At 39.6% G+C, this 22,133-nt stretch overlaps 1 long non-coding RNA gene across 1 annotated transcript in view; it reads left to right on the top strand.

Annotated features, from left to right (window-relative positions):
* The first annotated feature begins 705 nt into the window (after nucleotides 1-705).
* LOC135272325 (uncharacterized) overlaps nucleotides 706-22,133 on the top strand; it is a 74,374-nt gene continuing 52,946 nt past the window's right edge. Inside the window, exon 1 of the long non-coding RNA XR_010340484.1 lies at nucleotides 706-1,244. This is a non-coding gene — a long non-coding RNA (uncharacterized LOC135272325). The remainder of the gene's footprint in view (nucleotides 1,245-22,133) is intronic.

The following is a 22,133-nucleotide window of genomic DNA, read 5'->3' on the forward strand; positions in this document are numbered from 1 at the left end:
ATGCCGTGGCCAGCAGTTACCCTATATGGTCTAAAGTGGGGAGGAACCCTCAGTTCCAGGAAGTCCCACTCCTTTCCCAGAAAATTCATGAATAATCCACCCCTTGTTAGGCATATAATTAAGAAATAACCATAAGTATTTTCAGTCGAGCAGCCCATGCCCCTGCTCTGTCTATGGAGTAGCCATTCTTTTGTTTCTCTCTCTCTCTAATAAACTTCACTTTATTCTATGGACTCACCTAGAATTCTTTCTTGCCTGAGGTCCAAGAACCCTCTCTTGGAGTCTGGATCAGAACCCCTTTCCAGTAACAATTTTGGTTAAGTCAAGACATAAGTGTGAGGTCCTAATCCAGTAGGATTGGTGGCTTTATAAGAATAGAAAGCAGGATCTCTCTCTCCACACCCATGCACTGAGGAAAGGCCATGTGAGCACACAGTGAGAAGACGGGCAACTTATCTGCGAATCAGGAGCCTCACCAGATCCTGACAACGCTGGCATCCTGACCTTGGACTTCTAGCTTCCAGCAGTGTGAGCAAATACATTTCTGTTGTTTTTGGCATGCAGTCTATAGTATTTTGTAATGGCAGCCCAAGCAGACCAAGATACTTTTTTACTTTAATCTCAATAGGGCATCAGGGAGAACCAGACAGCACTCCTTTGGAAACTATAATGAAATGTAACCCTAATGGTTGAGGAGAACTGTTCTCGAACGTTCGGCAAAAACATGGTACAGTTGTAGTGTCTGAGGGCCCTCCAGCAGCCTTGGTAGTTTTAGTCCATCAGAGCAGCTTCAGGGCAATGTAATATTGGCATCTGGGTGCCAATACCTTCTGCAGTCATGGATGAAGCAACCTGAGTCCCCATCCTCCACTCTGGCAGCCGCAGCACAGACTTGGCAGTCATCACAAGCAATACCTTTAGCCTGCATGAACAACAGCAATGGATATGGTTTGGCTGTGTCCCCACCCAAATTTCATCTGGAATTACAATCCCCACATGTTGAGGGAGGGACCTGTAATCCCCATGTGTCAAGGGAGGGAGGTGATTGAATCATGGGGGCAGTTTCCCCCATACTGTTCTCATGACTGTGAATGAGTTCACATGAGATCTGATGGTTTTTTAAATGTTTGGAAATTCTTCCTTCTTCTCTCTCTTCTGCCACCTTGTGAAAAAGGTGCCTACTTCCCCTTCCACCATGACTGTAAGTTCCCTGAGGCCTCCCCACTCCCCAGCCATGCGTAACTGTGAGTAAATTTACTCTTTTGTTTATAAATTGTTCTATCTTTATAGCAGTATGAAAATGGACTAATACAGCAGTGGTCCTGTTGGGGCTCATGTGTTGTGTTGGAGGGGGAGTGTGGGGAGTGTGGGGAATGACTCAGCAGCAGATCTCCAAAATAAACCAGAGTAAGTGAGGGTGGAAAATAGCAGATTTCATGTGGTGGTTAAAAGCACTGTTGAACACATGTGAGACAAACCATGGGGAGTCCAGACATATTTTGTGTGTGATAGTAGTGGTGGTGAGTTGCAATTTAAAAGAGGCTGAGCTGGGCACAGTCGCTCACGCCTGAAATCCCAGCACTTTGGGAGGCTGAGGCAGGCAGATCACCTGAGGTCAGGAGTTTGAAACCAGCCTGGGCAACATGGTGAAACCCTGTCTCTACCAAAAATACAAAAATTAGCTTGGTGTGGTGGCACACATCTGTAATCCCAGCTACTCGAGAGGCTGAGGCAGGAGAATCACTTGAACCCAAGGGGCAAAGGTTGCAGTAAGTTGAGATTGTACCACTGCACCCTAGCCTGGGCGACAGACTGAGATTCAGAGACAGAGGTGGTGGCGGGGGCGGGGGAGCTGGAAGTCCTGACCTCGGGCAGGACCACATGGAATGGGGCGGGGGGTGGCTAGGGTGGTTGGAGGAAGCAGGGGAACACTAAGTGGCGGTTATTTTGACCCTGGTTTTGGGAAATAAGCCCTTTCCCAGCCAAATTGTCTTCGGAGGATTGCATTTAATATTATGCAAAAACATGGTTTTAATAATAAGATTAGATAAGGAACAACTACATTCACTGTTTTATCCCCAGTGGTGAGCATGGTGCCTGGCTCGTAGGAAATACTCCATAAATACTTGCCAAATAAAATTATAGGATATATCATAGGAATGTTGTTGAGGCATTGTTCATTACATCATTTATTGCTTCCTTTATAAATCTCCTTCTGAGATATTTGGTTTAGAGTGTTAGAATTAGAACAAGCACTAAGAAGTATGAGGATTACTTTCCCTTCAATTTTGCCTTGGTTGTCAGGAAGCATGGTGCCTAATTTCAAACTTACCTATAGCAAATATTTAGAATCTAGTGGCCAGTATAACTGTGATCTTTCCCTCCAGAGTACTGCTCTGGATTGGATGAGAGCAAAACTGGAGAAAGGACAGGAAGTAGGAGGCTGTTGCAGCAATCCAGCTATGAAACATTTAGGAGGTAGTTAACAAGTGAGAAGGAGCAAAGAATCAAAGATAACTCTTCTACGTTTCTGGCTTGGGCAACTTGCAGATGATGCCACTCACCTGGGAAGAAGGAAGGTTAAGCAGAAGTTAGCAAGTTAATTTTGAATATGTAGGTTCTAAGGTACATAGGTATCAAGAAAGCCATGAGAAAAAAGGTTTTTTGTTTTTTGTTTAAGAAAAAAAAAGAATGGACAATTAAAAAGAATGGACAATAGTGTCAAATGGAACTGAGAAGTCAAGTAATGTAAGGTCCAGTGTCCCCCAAATTTAGCAACAAAGTAATCTGTTACTTAAGTGAGAGCTGTCTCAGTGAAATAGTGGGGTCCTAATCCAATAGTGGGGCAGAAATGGAATGCAAGTGGGAAGTAAGCATAAACATCTTTAAGAAGTTTCACTGAGAAAAGGGAATGAAAAAATGCAGTGTCTGGAGGTGTTTGGTTCATGAAATTAAGGGAGAATTCTTTTGAAGATGAGAGAAGCTTATATCTATGTTTAAATGTTGATAGAAATAAGTCTGCAGATAAGGAGACATGATAATAGATCTGATGAAGTGGTTAGAAGGGCAGGAGAAGATGAGAAAGAAGCTTAAATGGCATGATTAGCCTTAGAAAGAAAAAGTATGTATTTTCCATGTTTGTAGTAGGGGAAAAAATAGGCATGAGTAAAATACATTTATGGCATGGAGATTCATGGGGCTTTTTTCTTTTTTCTTTTTTTCTTTTTTTTTTTTTTGCAAAATCAGAGTATGAGTTAGAGGGATTGTGATTGGTACTCTTGGCAATTTGAGGAATGTGAGAAAGTAAAATACCCACAGTATACACAAGAGAGAGGGTCATAGCTAGGTAGCTAGAGGATTGCCAGGTACTGTGGAGAGCCCAATAGAGAGCAGTTTTCTCCAACTTTATGGTACATCATAATCACTTGGCTTATTTGTTAGAATGTAGGTACAAGAGCACCAATAAGTCTTACTATAACTGGGTGGAGTCTGGAACTCTGCATGTTAAGCACCCAGGTGATTCTGATACAGAAGCTCTTCAGATCACACATTGAAAACTATGGATAGAGAGTCAAAGAGGGATAGTTTTGGTATGGAGATGCTTTTTATGGAATGGGTGCTATAGTTTGGATGTTTATCCCCTCTAAACCTCATGTTGAAATGTGATCCAATGTTAGATCTAATGGGAGGTATTGGATCATGGCAGTATCTGCCTCATGAGTAATAGACTGAGGCCTATGACATGGTAAAAGCCCCATAAAACTGCATACCTCAACCATACCTCAGCTTTCTGTTGAAACCGCTCTCTGTAATCCTAATGTTTAGGATTAATCCACGCTATCTTGGCCCCTGCAACTTGTGATAAGTAACTAAGGTCTGTAATTTCCACCGCTACCCAGACAATGTGTAAACTAACGCTTATCTTGACTTCTGTAAACCACTTAAGTAACAATCGGAGTGACAAATAGTCCCCTGGCCCTCGGAATGTCCAAAGCCCCTCACCCTCATCTCCGCCCAGGAGGTGATTTATGGAATCCACTGGCCCTTGGAATGTCTCAAACCCCTCACCCCGACCCCCGCCCTTCACCCTCACCCCTGAGGTGGTTTACGGATATAAAAGGTCTTAACACCCTCCTTTTGGGGCCACGGGTTGGAGAGACATGAGTCCTCTGTGACCACTGGCAATAAAGACCCTGAAATTTGGCATACTTTTGTCTTGGTGTTGACTCTCTATGCTCGCTCTAGTACAACAATGCCCTCCCTCAGAAGTGAAAAAATTCTCACTCTACAAGAGCTGGTTGTTAAAAAGAACCTGACACCTCCTTATCTCTTTGCTTCATTTCTCATCACATTATCTCTGTACACACTGGCTCCCCTTCATTTTCCACCATGAGTAGAAGCAGCCTGTAGCCTTCACCTGATGCATATGCCCAACTTCGAATTTTCCCGCCATCCCGAATTATGAACCAAATAAACCTTGTTTCTTTATAAATTATTCAGCTTCAGATATTCCCTTATAGCAACACAAAATGAACTAAGACAATGGGGACAATTCCCAGTGGAGGGAAAACAAGAAGACAAAAAGAAATAATCAGTAGAGAAAATTTCCTAAGGAGTTGAGAGGAGGTGTGATAAAGAAGAAGGGAGGAAGGGTCACCCTTGAACAGGAGAGAAGGGACACATCTTTCATTAAGGGTTATCTCGTCTATTAAAATGGAAGAGGAGGAGGTAAAGGTAGATGGTGAAGGAGGTAACATTGGTAGTTTCACCTCCAACAAATTATTTTCCCAAATGATATCTCCAATAAGCTTGGAAAAAGAAAAAACATCAATAATAGTAATTGAACTAAGTGCTTACCATATTCATGGCATTATGCAATGTGACATTTAATCCTTACAGTAACGCAAGTTGTAGGTACTGTCACCATTTTGTAAAGGAAGAAACTGAAATTAGAGAAGAGAGAAGTAACTTGCCCAAGAAGGCACAGATCTTAAGTGGCAGAGACTGAGTAAACTAAGTTTGAACCCATGTTTGTCTGGCATCTGGGCCCACACTATGAGCCACATATATTACAGATATTATAATGCTTAATTATATTAGGGAGGAGGTGGTAATTTGTGTGATATTTAGCATGGATAATGCCCCCCTAAGATGGGAGACTGAAACTTTCCTTTGTGACTTTTCTCCAGTAAGTCTCTTTCTTCCTACCATTTCCTCAATCCTGATGGATGGCTTCCTGTTTTTTCCTTAATATCACTTAGGACTGTTTCTGTTGCACGTAGCGGAAAACCTGATTCAAGCTGGTTTAACAGGAAAAAAGACAAAAGAATTGATTAGCCCACACAATTGAAAATTTCAGGAGAACTGCCTTCAGGCTTAGCTGGATAGAAGCTCAGATAATATTGGTTTTTGATTTCTTTTGCAGCCTCCAGCTCCATCTCCCACTCAAACTGGTGACTCAGAGTTCACCCCTTCATTACACAATGACTCAAGCAGTCTAACTGGAAATAAAGAGCTCTTTTCCCCATACAAGCAGAAATTCTGGGCCTCGGAATTTTTTGCCAGATTTGAGATATATGCTTAATTCTTGAACCAATCATTTCCTACCATCCCTAGAGTTGAAGGGGAAGTCAAACCCACCCAAACTAAATGAGTTACTAGGGAGTTCAGGCAATTCTTCAAAGAGGTTCAGATAACTGTTTTTACTTTTAAAAGAGAGTGAATGAATGATGAGGGGAGAATAATAGATGTCTTCCATGCCTTTCTCCAATCTCCTCTGTCCTCATTAATCAACTTCCTGTGTGCATTGTTGGTGACTCATGCTGAAGTTGCTGACCTTTAGACAGAGGGAGGCGGGCTTAATACTCTCTACAACTCCTACAACTCTAACAGAGTACGTCTGTGTCAATATATCTTTGTAATTTTCTTGTTTAAACATCTTTAATGGCTCCCGTTGCCCACAGAAGAGTGACTTACAATACCAGTTTTCAATGTTCCACCACTCTGATATTCCATGCTGTTTTAAAGGCTACTAGAATACTGGTATTCCTGTTGGTATGATACTATTATTTCAAAGTTAAAAAAAAATCTGAAATCGGAAACATTTATATCCTGAGACATACCAGAGACATGCTTTATTAAAAGTTTGGGAATCAAGTATAGGTGAATGTGTTTAGAAAACTGTCTTCTATGCCTTTATAGTCCTCGGGAAAAAAAGAAAACAAAGCAAAGCTTCTAATACAAGAATAATTCTTACCTATCACAAAGACTTTCCAACAAATAGACATGAACGGAACACTATTGGTATTAATAATGTGTGTCTGTATTAGAATCTTCATTTATGGAAGATGAGATGGAAAAATAAAGACAAACCAGAAATACTTTCTTTGAAGCAAAAAAAAAAAAAAAAAAAAATTGTTGCTGTCTTAGTCCATTCAGGATGCTGTAACAAAATATCTAAGACTAGATAATTTAGAAATAATATAGATTTATTTTTAACAGTTCTGAAGTCCAGGAAATCAAAGATCAAGTTGCCAGCAGATTTCTTATCTGGTGAAAGTTTGCTCTCTGCTCTATAGATGGTCTTTGTGTTGCATGCTCATATGATAAAAGGGCAGAAGGGCAAAAAGGGCTAATAGGAAAAACTCACTCCCTCAAGCCCTTTTTTGTGGGCACTAATCCCATCCATGAGAGTGGAGCCCTCACAACCTAATCACCTTCTCAAGACCCCACCTCTTAATACTGTTGCATTGGAATTATATTTCAACATGAATTTTTGAGGGATACAAACATTGAAACCATAGCAGTTAGCAATAAAAAAATTTTTCCTGCAAAGAAATGAAATCTTTCCCACCGCTTCCTGCACCTCGCCCCGCAAAAAATCTCCTCAAAGATATTACCCAAGAGATAGGATTGTTTGTAGATAATGGGTGTCTTAGTCTATTTTGTACTGCTACCACATAATGCCTGAGACCGGGTCATTTGTAATGAACAGAAACGTATTGGCTCACAGTTCTGGAGGTTGAGAAGTCCAAGATTGAGGCACTGGCATCTGGTGTGGGCCTTCTTGCTGCATCATCCGATGGCAGAAGGCACAGGGGTGAGAGAGAGCAAAGGAGGGCTGAACTTGTCCTTTTATAAGGAACAGGTTCTTGTAATAATGACATTCATCATTCATGAGAGTGGTACCCTCATGGCCTAATCACCTCTTTAAGGTCCCACCTCTCAACATACTTGCACCGAGGATTAAGTTTCCAACATAGGAACTTTGGGGGACACATTCAAACAGCAGTGAATTAGAGAAAAATATTTAAGAGCAGTTTGTAACTATATCTTTATCATTCTCTTAACTAGCATAGATTCAAAAAGAGATTTTCAGCACTGGAAAGCTTTTCACAGCTCAGCGATGACATTATTGATGGACTAAGTACACATTAAGAAATCATAATTCTAGGGCCGGGCGCGGTGGCTCACGCCTGTAATCCCAGCACTTTGGGAGACCGAGGCGGGGGGATCACGAGGTCAAGAGATCGAGACCATCCTGGTCAACATGGTGAAACCCCGTCTCTACTAAAAATACAAAACATTAGCTGGGCATGGTGGTGCGTGCCTGTAATCCCAGCTACTCAGGAGGCTGAGGCAGGAGAATTGCCTGAACCCAGGAGGCGGAGGTTGTGGTGAGCCGAGATCGCACCATTGCACTCCAGCCTGGGTAACAAGAGCAAAACTCTGTCTCAAAAAAAAAAAAGAAATCTTTTAAACTCAAACTTTATATGGTATGTAAACAATATTTTATTTTTATATTAGAATAAATTATTTTAATATGTTCAAGTATATTTACATTTTATTTATGGTTATGAATTTTTTTATTTAAAAAGTACTAAGTGTCTTAATCAGCAAGATGGCAGAAAAGAACTTTCCAGTGCTAGTCTCTCCACAGAAACTTCAATCTGAAAAGCTATCTATGCATAAAAATACTTTCATAAGAGTGAAGAAAACCAAGTGAGAGAGTATAGCCCTGGGTATAGCACAAAAATAAGAAAAGACACATTGAAGAGGATAGGAAGGACAACTTTACCCACATCACGCTTCCCTCCAGGCAGCACAGTGCAGAGATATACCCTTCGCTTTGGGGAAGAAGAGGAAAATATGCATCAGACTTTGCCTCGAACTCCAATATTGGGCCCACCAATAAAACCCAGCACTGGGCAGGCCCCTACAGCCCCAGATTCTAGGCCCATCCTGACAGGCAAGATCCTACATTCCCCAGCTCCAGGCCTGCTCCCCAGTCTCAATTTCCAGGCCAACCCTAACATCCCTATGCTCCAGTCTGACCCCAACACCTAGCTGGCCGCCATGCCTCAGGCTTTGAGCTCACTACAGTGACAGGCCAGGCCTCATAGATCAGGTTCCAGGCCTACCCTGAAGACTCAGTCTTCGTGTTTACTCCAGGGTCAGAGCAGTCCCAGTGGTCCCTGGCTCTGGATGCCCCCTAACCTAGCATCAGGCTGGGCCCCATAGCACCAGGCCTCATGCTTATCCCAGAACTAGGCCAAACCCTACAGCACTAATCATCAGGCCAGCACTCAGCCTTCAGGCTGGCCTGCAGGTATAGGTTCCAGGCCTGCGTAGCGTAAGACTAGCTCCTGAAGCTCCAGGCTGCAGGCCTGCCCCCGTTTAAGATCAGCCCAAAGCCATGTCAGCCCACGCAGCCCAAGGCCTTAGGCTCATCTCAGTGCCAGGTCAGTACATCTCAGGCACAAGGCTGATACCTCAGGCACAGGTTTTAGGCCTGCATAGTGCCAGGCTGATCCCTGTGGCCCCACACTCCAGGCTGGCCCCTGTAGTCCCATGTTCCAGCAGATGTAAGGGCCAGATTTGTCCCAGTAGACCCCAGTGCTAAGCTGATCCTCATGGACCTAGGCTCCAGTACTACTCCTAAATACCCTGGTTCTAGGCCAGCCCCATGGACCCAAAACTCAGGACCCCATAAACTCAGGATACAGGTCTATACCAGTGCCAGATCAGCTCCCATGGACTCAGGCTCTGGGCCCATCCTAGTGGACCAGGCTCCAGACCCATCCCAGGGCCTAGCCAGCCCCTACAGACTCAGGTTCAAGGCTCACCCCAGTGCCACATCAACTACTACGAACCCAGACTACAGCCCACCCCACATGGATATAGACTCTAGGTCTGCCCTTGGACCTATGCTCCAGGCTCACCTCTGCAGACCCAATCAATACATCTACCTCAGTGGATCCAGCATCCAGGCTCAACCTCATGGACTCGGGCACCAGGTCTGTCCACTTGTTGACCCAGGCACAAGGCCCACTCGCCCAAAGACTCCACAGCAAGTATGCCAACAGGCCATACTAGATGGACTGCCCAGAACCTCTGGACTTGCTGACTGGTGAAGGCTTTCCCAAACAAAAACAGTTTGCAAGGATTGGAGTAAGTCTCTACTTCTTCAAATGAGTACCAGCAATGGCCGCAAAAGATCAAGAATAATCAGGGAAACATGTCATCACCGATGGAAGAAAATAAAACATGAGTAACTGACACTAAAGAAATAGAGATATATAAACTGCTGTATAAATAATTCAAAATAATAGTTTTAAGTATAGCAAACTTTAATAAAATACAGAGAAATAATTTATTGAAACCAAGAAAACAATGGCCAAAACAAGAAATTTAACAGAGACTGAAATTATAAAAAAGTAACCAAATTCTGGAACTGAAATTCTGAAAAATACAATGAATTAAATTCTAAAATCAATAGAAAGCATTGACAGCAGAATTGATTAAACAGAAGAAAGAATCTGCAAACTCAAAGACAATTATTTGAAAATATGCAGTAAGAAGAGAAAAATGAAAAAAGAGTGAAAAGGAATGATGAAAGCTTATGGGATTTGTGGAACAGTATCAAAAGCACAAATGTTTGGCCAGGCACAGTGACTCACACCTGTAATCCCAGCACTTTGGGAGGCTAAGACAAGTGAGTCACAAGGTCAGGAGTACGTGACCAGCCTGACCCAACATGGTGAAACCCCGTCTCTACTAAAAATACAAAAATTAGCCGGGCATTGTGGCACATGCCTATAGTCCCAGCTATTCAGTATCAAAAGCACAAATGTTTGGCCAGGCACAGTGACTCACACTTGTAATCCCAGCACTTTGGGAGGCTAAGACAAGTGAGTCACAAGGTGAGGAGTACATGACCAGCCTGACGCAACATGGTGAAACCCTGTCTCTACTAAAAATACAAAAATTAGCCGGGCATTGTTGCACATGCCTATAATCCCAGCTATTCAGGAGGCTGAGGCAGGAGAATCACTTGAACCTGGGAGGCAGATGTTGCAGTGAGCTGAGATCACACCATTGCACTCCAGCCTGGGCAACAGAGTGAGACTCTGTCTCAAAAAACAAACAAACAAACAAAACCAAATGTTTAAATTGTAGGAGTTAAAAAAGAAGAAAGAAAGAGAGAGAAATTTAAGTTTATTTAAAGAAATAAGAGCAGAAAATAAATTAAATCTGGGAAAGAAATATCCAGGTACAGGAAGGTCAAAGAACTCTGATTAGACTCAAGTCAAATAAGACTGCAAGACATATTATAATCAAACTGTCAAAATTGAAAATAGAAAGAGGACACTGAAAACAGCAAGAGAAAAGAAGCAAATCGTCTATAAAGGAATTCCTAAAAGGCTATCAGTAGATTTCTCAACAGAAATCCTGTAGACTGAGAAATATTCAGATAATACATTAAAAGTGCTGAAGGAAAAAAAAAAAAACACTGTCAACCAAGAATACCTATATCCAGCAAGCTGTCCTTCAGAAATAGAAGAATGATGAAAACTTTTCCAGATAAACAAAAGCTGAGTGAGTTCATTCTAAATATCTCGCTTACAAGAAATGCAAAAGGGACTTCTTCATGCAGAGCAAAGAGGATGCTAATTAGTAATAGTAACACAACATATGAAAGAACAAAGCTCACTAGTTACAGTCAAATTCAGAATACTCTAAAACTGTAATGATGATATGTAAATCACTTATATCTTTAGTATGAAGGTTAAAAACAAAAATATTAAAAATAATAATAGCATCAATAATTTTAAGGGATGTACAGTATAAAAAGATGTAAATTGTGACCTCAAAAACATAGAATGTGGGGGTGGGTAAAGTAAAAGTGTAGTTATTTTATGTAATTAACATTAACTTCTTATTGCCTGTTACAACTATAAGATATTTTATGTAGGTCTCATGGTAGCCACAAAGCAAAAACTTATGATACATAAAAGATAAAAAGGAATTGAAGCGTACCATTGGAGAACATCATCTAATCACAAAAGAAGACATCAAGGAAGAAACAGGAAACAAAGGATCTACAAAACAATTAACAAAATGGAAGGAGAAAGTGTTTACGTGTCATTAATTACCTTGAATGTAAATGACTCCATTGAAATTACCAATGAAAAGACACAGAATGGCTGAATGGATCAGAAAAAAACAAATATACACAACTTACAAGAAACTCACTTCACCTGTAAGGACACACATAAATTGAAATTAAAAGAATAGAAAAAAAATATTCCATGCATAGAAGTGGTGAGAGAGGGCACCCTTGTCTTGTGCCAGTTTTCAAAGGAAATGCTTCCAGTTTTTGCCCATTCAGTATGATATTGGCTGTGGGTTTGTCATAATTACCTTTTATTATTTTGAGATACATTCCATCAATACCTAGTTTATTGAGAGTTTTCATCAAAAAGGGCTGTTGAATTTTGTAAAAGGCCTTCTCTGCATCTATTGAGATAATCATGTGGTTTTTGTCTTTGGTTCTGTTTATATGATGGATTACATTTATAGATTTGCATATGTTAAACCAGCCTTGCATCCCAGGGATGAAGCTGACTTCATCATGATGGATAAGCTTTTTGATGTGCTGTTGGATTCGGTTTGCCAGTGTTTTACTGAAGATTTTTGCATCTATGTTCATCATAGATATTGGCCTGAAATTTTCTTTTTTACTTGTTTCTCTGCCAGGTTTTGGTATCAGGATGATGTTGGTCTCATAAAATGAGTTAGGGTAGATTCCCTCTTTTTGCATTGTTTGGAATAGTTTCAGAAGGAATGGTACCAGCTCCTCTTTGTACCTCTGATAGAGTTTGGCTATGAACCTGTCTGGTCCTGGACTTCTTTTGATTGGTAGGCTATTAATTCCTGCCTAAACTTCAGACCTTGTTACTGGTCTATTCAGGAATTCAGCTTCTTCCTGGTTTAGTCTTGGGAGGGTATAAGTGTCCAGGAATTTATCTGTTTCTGCTAGATTTACTGGTTTATGTGCATAGAGGTGTAGTAATCTCTGATGGTAGTTTGTATTTCTGTGGAATCAGTGGTGATATCCCCTTTATCATTTGTTATTGCATCTATTTGATTCTTCTCTCTTTTCTTTTTTGTTAGTCTGGCTAGCAGTCTATTTTGTTGATCTGTTCAAAAAAACAGCTCCTGAATTCATTGATTTTTTGAAGGGTTTTTTGTGTCTCTATCTCCTTCAGTTCTGCTCTGATCTTAGTTATTTCTTGTTTTCTGCTAGCCTTTGAATTTGTTTGTTCTTGCTCCTCTAGTTCTTTTAATTGAGATGATAGGGTATTGATTTTAGATCTTTCCTCACTTCTCATGTGGGCATTTAGTGCTATAACTTTCCCTCTAGACACTGCTTTAAATGTGTCCCAAAGATTCTGGTATGTTGTGTCTTCATTCTCATTGGTTTCGAAGAATATCTTTATTTCTGCCTTCATTTCATTATTTATCCAGTAGTTATTCAGGAGCAGGTTGTTCAGTTTCCATGTAGTTGTGCAGTTTTGAGTGAGTTTCTTAATCCTGAGCAAATCCTAATTTGATTGCACTATATTGGAAGTTCTGGCCAGAGCAATCAGGCAAGAAAAAGAAATAAAGGTATTCAATAAGGAAAAGAGGAAGTCAAATTGTCTCTGTTTGCAGATGACATGATTGTATATTTACAAGACCCCATCATCTCAGCCCAAAATCTCCTTAAGCTGATAAGCAACTTAAGCAAAGTCTCAGGATACAAAATCAATGTACAAAAATCACAAGCATTCCTATACACTAATAATAGACAAACAGAGAGCCAAATCATGAGTGAACTCCCATTCACAATTGCTACAAAGGGAATAAAATACCTAGGAATACAACTAACAAGGGATGTGAAGGACCTCTTCAAGATGAACTACAAATCAGTGCTCAAGGAAATAAGAGAGGACACAAACGGATGGAAAAACATTCCATGCTCATGTTTAGAAAGAATCAATATTGTGAAAATAGCCATGCTGCCTAAAGTAATTTATAGGTTCCATGCTATCCTCAGCAAGCTACCATTGACCTTCTTCACAGAACTGGAAAAAAAAACACCCTAAACTTCACATGGAACCAAAAAAGAACTCGCATAGCTAAGACAATCCTAAGAAAAAAATAAAAAACAAAAAGCTGGAAGCATCATGCTACCTGACTTCAAACTATACTACAAGGCTACAGTAATCAAAACGGCATGGTCTGGTACCAAAACAGAGATATAGACCAATGGAACAGAACAGAGGCCTTGGAAATAACACCACACATCTGCAACCATCTGATCTTTGACAAACCTGACAAAAACAAGCAATAGGAAAAGGATTCCCTATTTAATAAATGGTGTTGGGAAAACTGGCTAGCCATATGCAGAAAGATGAAACTGGACCCCTTCCTTACACCTTATACAAAAATTAACTCCAGATGGATTAAAGATTTAGCCATAAGACCTAACACCATAAAAACCGTAGAAGAAAACCTAGACAATACCATTCAGGACATAGGCATAAGCAAGGACTTCATGATTGAAACACCAAAAGTAATGGCAACAAAAGCCAAAATAGACAAATGGTATCTAATTAAACTTAAGAGCTTCTTCACAGCAAAAGAAACTATCATTAGAGTGAACAGCAACCAACAGAATAAATTTTTGCAATTTACCCATCTGACAAAGAGCTAATATCCAGAATCTACAAAGAACTTAAACAAATTTACAAGAAAAAAAACAACCCCATCAAAAAGTGGGTGAAGGATATGAACAGAGACTTTTCAGAAGAAGACATTTATGCAGCTAACAAATATGAAAAGAAGCTCATCATCATGGGTCATTAGAGAAATGCAAATCAAAACCACATTGAGATACCATCTCATGCCAGTTACAGGGACGATTATCAAAAAATCTGGAGACAATAGATGCTGGAGAGGATGTGGAGAAATAGAAACACTTTTACACTGTTGGTGGGAGTGTAAATTAGTTCAACCATTGTGGAAGACAGTGTGGCGATTCCTCAAGAATCTAGAAATAGAAATACCATTTGACCCAGCAATCCCATTACTTGGTATATACCCAAAGGATTATAAATAGTTCTACTATAAAGACACGTGCACTTGTATGTTCACTGCAGCAATGTTTACAATAGCAAAGACTTGGAACCAACCCAAATGCCCATCAATGATAGACTGGATAAAGAAAATATGGCACATATACACCATGGAATACTATGCAGCCATAAAAAAGGATGAGTTCATGTCCTTTGCAGGGGCATGGATGAAGCTGGAAACCATTCTCAGCAAATTGAAACGAACAGAAAACTGACACCATATGTTCTCGTAAGTAGGTGCTGAACAATGAGAATGCATGGACACAGGGAGAGGAATATCACACACCAGGACCTGTTGGGGGTTGGGGAGCTAGTGGAGGGATAGCAGGGGTTGGGGGTATTGGGGAGGTATAACATTAGGAGAAATACATAATGTAGATGACGGGGATGGATGCAACAAACCACTATGGCGTGTGTATACCTATGTAACAATCCTGCACGATCTCCACATGTACCCCTGAACTTAAAATATAATTAGAATAAATAAATAAAAAGCCCCTTAGCAAACAAAAAAATATATTCCATGCAAATGGAAACCAAAAGAGAGCAGGGGTAGCTACACTTACATCAGATAAAATAGACTGTAAGTCAAAAGCTGTAAAAAGAGATGAAGGAAGTCAATATACAATAATAAAGGGGTCACATCATCAAAAGGTATAACAATTGTAAATATGTATGTTCCAACATTGGAGCACCTAAATATGTAAGGCAAAGATTAGTAAATCTAAAGAGAGAAATGGATTGCAATATAGTAATAGCAGGGGACTTAAATACCCTACTTTCAACAATGGATAGATCATCCAGACAGAAAATCAATAAGGAAACATTGAACATGAACTATACTTTAGACCAAATGGACCTAACAGACCTTTACAGAATATTCCATACAATAGCAGCAGAACATACATTCTTCTCAAGTCCCTTGGAATATTCTGCAGGATAGATAATATGTTTGGCTATAAAGCACATCTTAGCAAATTTAAGAGGATAGAAGCATATTAAATACCTTTCTCCAATGACAGTGGTATGAAACTAGAAATCAATAAGAGAAGAAATTTCAGAAAATTCACAAATACATGGAAATTAAGCAACATGCTCCTAAACAACCAATGGGTCAAAGAAGAAATTAAAATAAAAATTGAAACTATCTTGAGACAAACAAAAATGGACTTGCAATATACCAAAATTTATACATGCAGCAAAAGCAGTTCAAAGAGGGGCTTTTATGGCAATAAATGCCTACATCAAAAAAGAAGAAATACATAACCTAATGTTACACCTCAAGGAACTGCAAAAGGAAGAATAAATGAATCCCCAAATTAGTAAAAGGAAGGAAATGATCAGATCAGAAATAAATGAAATAGAGACTAAAAAAAATAGAAAAGAGAAACAAACTAAGCAGGTTTTTTGCAGAGAAACGAAACTAGCAAGCCATTAGCTAGATTAGCTAAGATAAAAAGAGTCAAATAAATAAAATCAGAAATAAAATAGGAGACATTACAATTGATATTATACCATCAAAATACAAAGGATTATAGGACTGCTATGTACAGTTATGAGCCTACAAATTGTATAACCTAGAAAAAATTGATAATTATTAGACATATATAATCTATTAAGACTAAATCTTGAAGAAATAGAAAATCTGAACAGAATAATGAGTAAGGAGATTGAATCAGTAGTAAAAAGTCCTCCATCAGAGAAAAGCCCAAAACCTGATGGCTTCACTGCTGAATTTTACTAAACATTTAAAGAAGAACTAATACCAATCCTTCTCAAACTCTTCCAAAAAATTAAATAGAAGGGTGCTATGGTCTGAATGTTGGCTTTCCCATAAAATTTATATGTTTAAGCGTAATCCCCAAAGTGATTAATATTTAAAGGTAGGGCCTTTGAGAATGTGATTAAGTCATGAGGACTCTGCTCTTGTGAATGGAATTAGTGCCCTTATAAAAGAGATTGGAGGGATCATGCTTGCCCCTTCTACCATGTGAGAATGCAACAAAAGGCACCATCTTTGAAACAGAGCAAGTTCTTACCAGACATCAAATCTGCTGGCATCATGATTTTGGACTTCCTAGCATCCAGAACTATAAGCAATACATTTCTACTGTTCGGTAATCACCCAGTCTAAGGTATTTTGCTATAGGAGCCTGAACAGACTATGACAGAGGGACAACTTCTAGAATCATTTTACAAGGCCAGCAATACCCTTATAGCAAAGTCAGACAAGGGCACTATGAGAAAAAAAGTTACAAGCCAATATCCCTGCTGAGCATAGATATAAAAGTTCTTAACAAAATCCTGGCAAACTGAATTTAGCAGCACATTCAAATGATCATTGATCACTTTGGGAGGCCAAGATGGGTGGATCACCTGAGGTCAGGCATTCAAGACCAGCCTGGCCAACATGCTAAAACCTCATCTCTACTAAAAATACAAAAAATTAGCTTGGTGTGATGGTACATGCCTGTAGTCCCAGCTACTTGGGAGGCTGAGGCAGGAGAATCACTTGAACCCAGGAGAGGGAGGTTGCAGTGAGCCAAGATCGTGCCACTGCACTCCAGCCTGGGCAACACAGCAACACTCCATCTCAAAACAATAATATAAATAAATAAATAAATAAAATGTATCATTCACTGTGATCAAGTGGGATTTATCCCTGGGATGCAGGAAGGATTCAACATGTATGAATCAATAACAGGTGAAGGACAAAAACCATATGATTATCTCAAAAGATGCAGAAAAAGCATTTGAAAAAACTCAATAAACCTTTATGATAAAAACATCCAACAAATTAGAAATAGAAGGAATGTACCTCAATATAGTAAAGATCATATACAATAAGCCCATAGATAACATATTCAATGGTGAAAAACTGAAAGCTTTTTCTCTAAGATTAGGACTAAGACCAGGATGCCCACTCTTACCACTTTTATTCAGTATGGTACTAGAAGTCCTAGCCAGAGCAATTAGGCAAGAAAAAGAAATAAAGTATATCCAAATTGAGAAAAAAGAAGTTAAATTGTCTCTGTTTACAGATGATATGATCTTATATAAAGAAAACCTTAAAGACTACCAAAAACTGTTAGAACTAGTAAACAAATTCAGTAAACTTGCAGCATACAAATTCAACATACAAAAATCAGCAGGTTTCTACACACTAAAACTATTCAAAGAAAGAAATCAAGAAAACAATCCCATTTACAATAACTAGAAAAAAAATAAAATATTTGCAATAAATTTAACTAAGGAGGTGAAATACCTGTACACTGACAATTATAAAACACAGATGAAAGAAAGAGAAGAAAACACAAATAAATGAAAAGATATCCTATGTTCATGGATTGGAAGAATTGATATTATTAATTCTATACTGCCTCTTAGGGTTTGGATGTTTGCCTCTTCCAAATCTCATGTTGAAATTTGATCCCCAAAGATGGAGATGGGGCCTAATGGGAGGTGTTTGGGTCATGAGGGTGGATCCCTCAGGAATAGAGTAATGCCCTTGCTATGGGGATATAAGATTATGTCATAGGCAAACAGTGAATGTGTTCTCACTCTACTAGTTGCCATGAGAGCCGATTGTGAAAAAGAGGCAGTCACCACCTGTCTCTCTCTCTCTTTCTTTCTCTCTTGCCATGTGATCTTTGCACACACTGGCTCCTCTTCACCTTCAACCATGAGTGAAAGAATCCTGATGCCCTCATCAGAAGCAGATGTTGTCACTTTGCTTCTCGTACAGCCTGCAGAACTATGAGCCAAATAAACCTCTTTTCTTCATAAATTAGCAACCTCAGGTATTCCTTTATAACAACACAAATAGAGTAAGACAAAACCTAAAGCAATCCACAGATTCCATGCAATCTCTATCAAAATTTTAATGACTTTTTTACAGAAACAGAAAAAAGCCCTAAAATGTATATGGAACCATAAAACACCCCAAGACCCCAAACAGCCAAATCAATTTTGAGCAAACAGAACAAAGCCAGAGGCATCACACTACTTGCCTTGAAAATGTACTACAAAACTAGAAAAATCCCTTCCTGTCCCCTCCTCTTGTTTCCCCTCACCTCCCCTCCTCTCCTCTTTTTCCCCAATAATGAGAAGGATAGAATTCTTGGAACCCAATACTTCTCTCTAAAGAAATCCTTTTCAAAAGTCTTCCTGATCTCTAATTCAGCACTCCATGCCATCAGTGTGGGTGACCATTTAAGAGTTACCGACCCCTCCACCCCTTTTTACCACCTACTATAAAAGTGTTTGCATTTTGGTCCAACACATAGCTCTTGAATGTGCCTTAGCTGAAGCTTTCATTTTAACATCTTGTACATCCTTAAAGCTCACTTTCGGGTGCCGGGCACGGTGGCTCACGCCTGTAATCCCAGCACTTTGGGAAGCTGAGGCGGGTGGATCACGAGGTCAAGAGATCAAGACCATCCTGGTCAACATGGTGAAACCCCGTCTCTACTAAAAATACAAAAAATTAGTTGGGCATGGTGGCGCGTGCCTGTAATCCCAGCTACTCAGGAGGCTGAGGCAGGAGAATTGCCTGAACCCAGGAGGCGGAGGTTGTGGTGAGCCGAGATTGCGCCATTGCACTCCAAGCCTGGGTAACAAGAGCAAAACTCCGTCTCAAAAAAAAAAAAAAAAGCTCACTTTCATACAACCATCTCTAAAAAAATCTTCCCTATCATGCTCATGGTAGTAATTTTTACTCCTTTGAACTATTAGATGTGAATCATTATGCTGTTCACATAGCAATTATTTTCTGCCTTGTTATGTAGGTATTTAAGTCTACTTATTTTTATCAAAAAGGTGTAAGTTCCTCAAAGGTAGAGACCATACCTCTTACATTTTTATATCACAAAAGACTTACACACAGTTTATATGTACTACTTATTATATTATAAATGGATTGGTTATATTACTGCAGATTTTAAAAGTCTTGGAAAATAATCTCTTCAATTTAACATATATATGTGCTGAATTTCAAGCACTGTGCCCAGTTGAGGATACAGACATAGACAAGACACAATTCTGCTTCTGAAGAGCTTACTATTTTCAGAGGAGGCTGGCATATATGAAAAATTGCATATGTCCACGATAAAAGTGTGATCTAAAGGTTGTTCACAGGAGGTAGTGGTTAGTTCTAATCATGAGGCTCAGGGACATTTTCATGAAGTTGGATCTATCTTAATCATTTTGTATTTTAAATGAGCTATAACTTATGTACCATAAAATTCACGCTTTGAAGAATACAATTCACTGATTTTATTATGTTCACAAAATTGTGCAGTCATCACCACTATCTAATTCCAGAACACATTTATTACCCAAAGCCCATTTGCAGTCACTCTTCATTCTTCCCTCTCCTAAACCCCTACAACCAGTAACCTACTTTCTGTCACTATGGATTTCCTAATTCTAGACATTTCATATAAATGGAATCATACGATATGTGACATTTTGTATCTGGCTCTTTTCACTTAGCATAATGTTTTTAAGCTTTATTTGTGTTATGGCATGAATCAGTACTTCATTTTTATGACTGAATAATATTCCACAGTATAATATACATTTTATTTATCCATTTATCTGTTGACAGATATTGTGAATAGCATTATTTACATAGCACATTATTCTATGCTATTCACATAGCATTCATATAGCATGATCTAATGTTTATATAATAGCATATACATGTTTTCACTTCTCTTGGGTATATACCTAGGAGTAGAATTGCTAGGTCGTATGGTACTGAATTGATTTTTGAGGGATCCATAGTTTGCTAGTAACCAGACTAGTGAGAGAAAATGACAGCCTGGATCATTATTATATCAAGACACTCAGACTCTCATTCCAAGTGTCTCTTAAGTTCAGGAGCCCTCTCTACCTTCCTGTTAGAGAATGTTGTTTTATTATTTTTGGTTTGAAATCCATGAAATCACTCTACCTCTTTGGTAGGAATTATGGTTTTTTTCTTTCATGAAATACTCTTTCTGCAGCTATGGCTCATTTGAGGTGAGATGTGGTGATTTTAAGGATCCAATTCATTGTTACTCATCTAACCCCACAGTCACTGCTTCATGGACGAGCCCAGAGCTTTTGGCAGAATAAACCAATGGGACATTGGCCTTGGAAAAAAGACTAGTTCTCCCTGAGCCCTAGAAACAGCTGTGTTATAGTTACGTGCTCAGGATCCGTTAAATTACCTGGAAAGGAATCCCTATCCCTCCTCTACCTGCAGAGCTTAGTTGATTAAAACTCTTTTTCAAATAATTATAAGCATCATGCTTTGATGTGATGATTTTTATTTTATTTATTTTATTTATTTTATTTTTTGAGATGGAGTTTCGCTCTTGTTACCCAGGCTGGAGTGCAATGGCGCGATCTCGGCTCACCGCAACCTCTGCCTCCTGGGTTCAGGCAATTCTCCTGCCTCAGCCTCCTGAGTAGCTGGGATTACAGGCATGCACCACCATACCCAGCTAATTTTTTGTATTTTTAGTAGAGATGGGGTTTCACCATGTTGACCAGGATGGTCTTGATCTCTTGACCTCGTGATCCACCTGCCTTGGCCTCCCAAAGTGCTGGGATTATAGGCATGAACCACCACGCCCGGACCAATGTGATGATTTTTAAACTAACATTATATTGTTTGCCATAAAGGAAGATTTTTTTTTTTTCCCAAAGGAGGAAGTGGGTAGAATTAGTGGAAAAAAACTAAAACAAACTAATGCCTAATTGAGATTTCTCAAGCCCCTTCCAGAGGCTAATTTACATAGGAGTACTAAATGGGCCCACTCTCCTGAAATCCCAAAACAGGACAGGCTATATCTGCTCATAGGTATTCTTTTCCTGGGCAATGTTAGTGTGTCTGCATACTCATTTTTGAGACCCAACTCAAATGCCACCCTCCCTGAGAAATGCCTTCCCTAGTTCCACAGACAGAGTGACAGACTTCCATTTACTGTACTCCAATCTTTTCGGTGCTATCTTAGTCTGTTTTAGGTTGGTATTACAGGATGCCACATACTGTTTAACTTATACAGAAAGGAAATTTATTTTTCACAGTCTTGTAGGCTGGGAAGTCCAGTATCAAGACACTGGCATCTGGGAAGAGCCTTTGTGCTTCATCATCCCCTTGTAGAAGGCCGAGGAAGTTTCCTTTATATCAGAAACCTACTCCTAACGGCATTAATCTGTCCATGAGAGCAAAGCCCTCATGACTTAATCACCTCTTAAAGATCTCATCTCTCAACATAGTTCAACTGGAGAATAAGTTTGCAACACATGAACTTTGGGAGAGACATTCAAACCATGGCAGGTGATCATCTCTAACAAACTTTATCATGTGTTTGATTGCATTTGTCTGCTTATGTTCTCCACTGTTGTTTTCACCAGTGCTTTGCCCATAGTAAGCAGTGAATAACTGTTCAATTTAATTATTCTGAAGTGATGACCCTATACTTGTAGAGTGTTAGTCGGCCAGCACATCATGCCAGTTGCAGCTTCATTAAAGAGGGAAACTCACTACCCAGGGAAGCACAATGCTTCGCTAGGTTTATACTCATACTCTGAGCTTGCACAATGTGGGTCAGACACAGAATTCCCAATTTTGTGTTCTCATGGCTCTCTCCATCCATCCAACAAAATGTGTTGGGCACT

This window comes from Aotus nancymaae, unplaced genomic scaffold, assembly GCF_030222135.1.
Source record: "Aotus nancymaae isolate 86718 unplaced genomic scaffold, 86718_ANA_hifiasm-v0.15.2.pri h1tg000108l, whole genome shotgun sequence".
Classification (NCBI taxonomy): Eukaryota; Metazoa; Chordata; class Mammalia; order Primates; family Aotidae; genus Aotus; species Aotus nancymaae.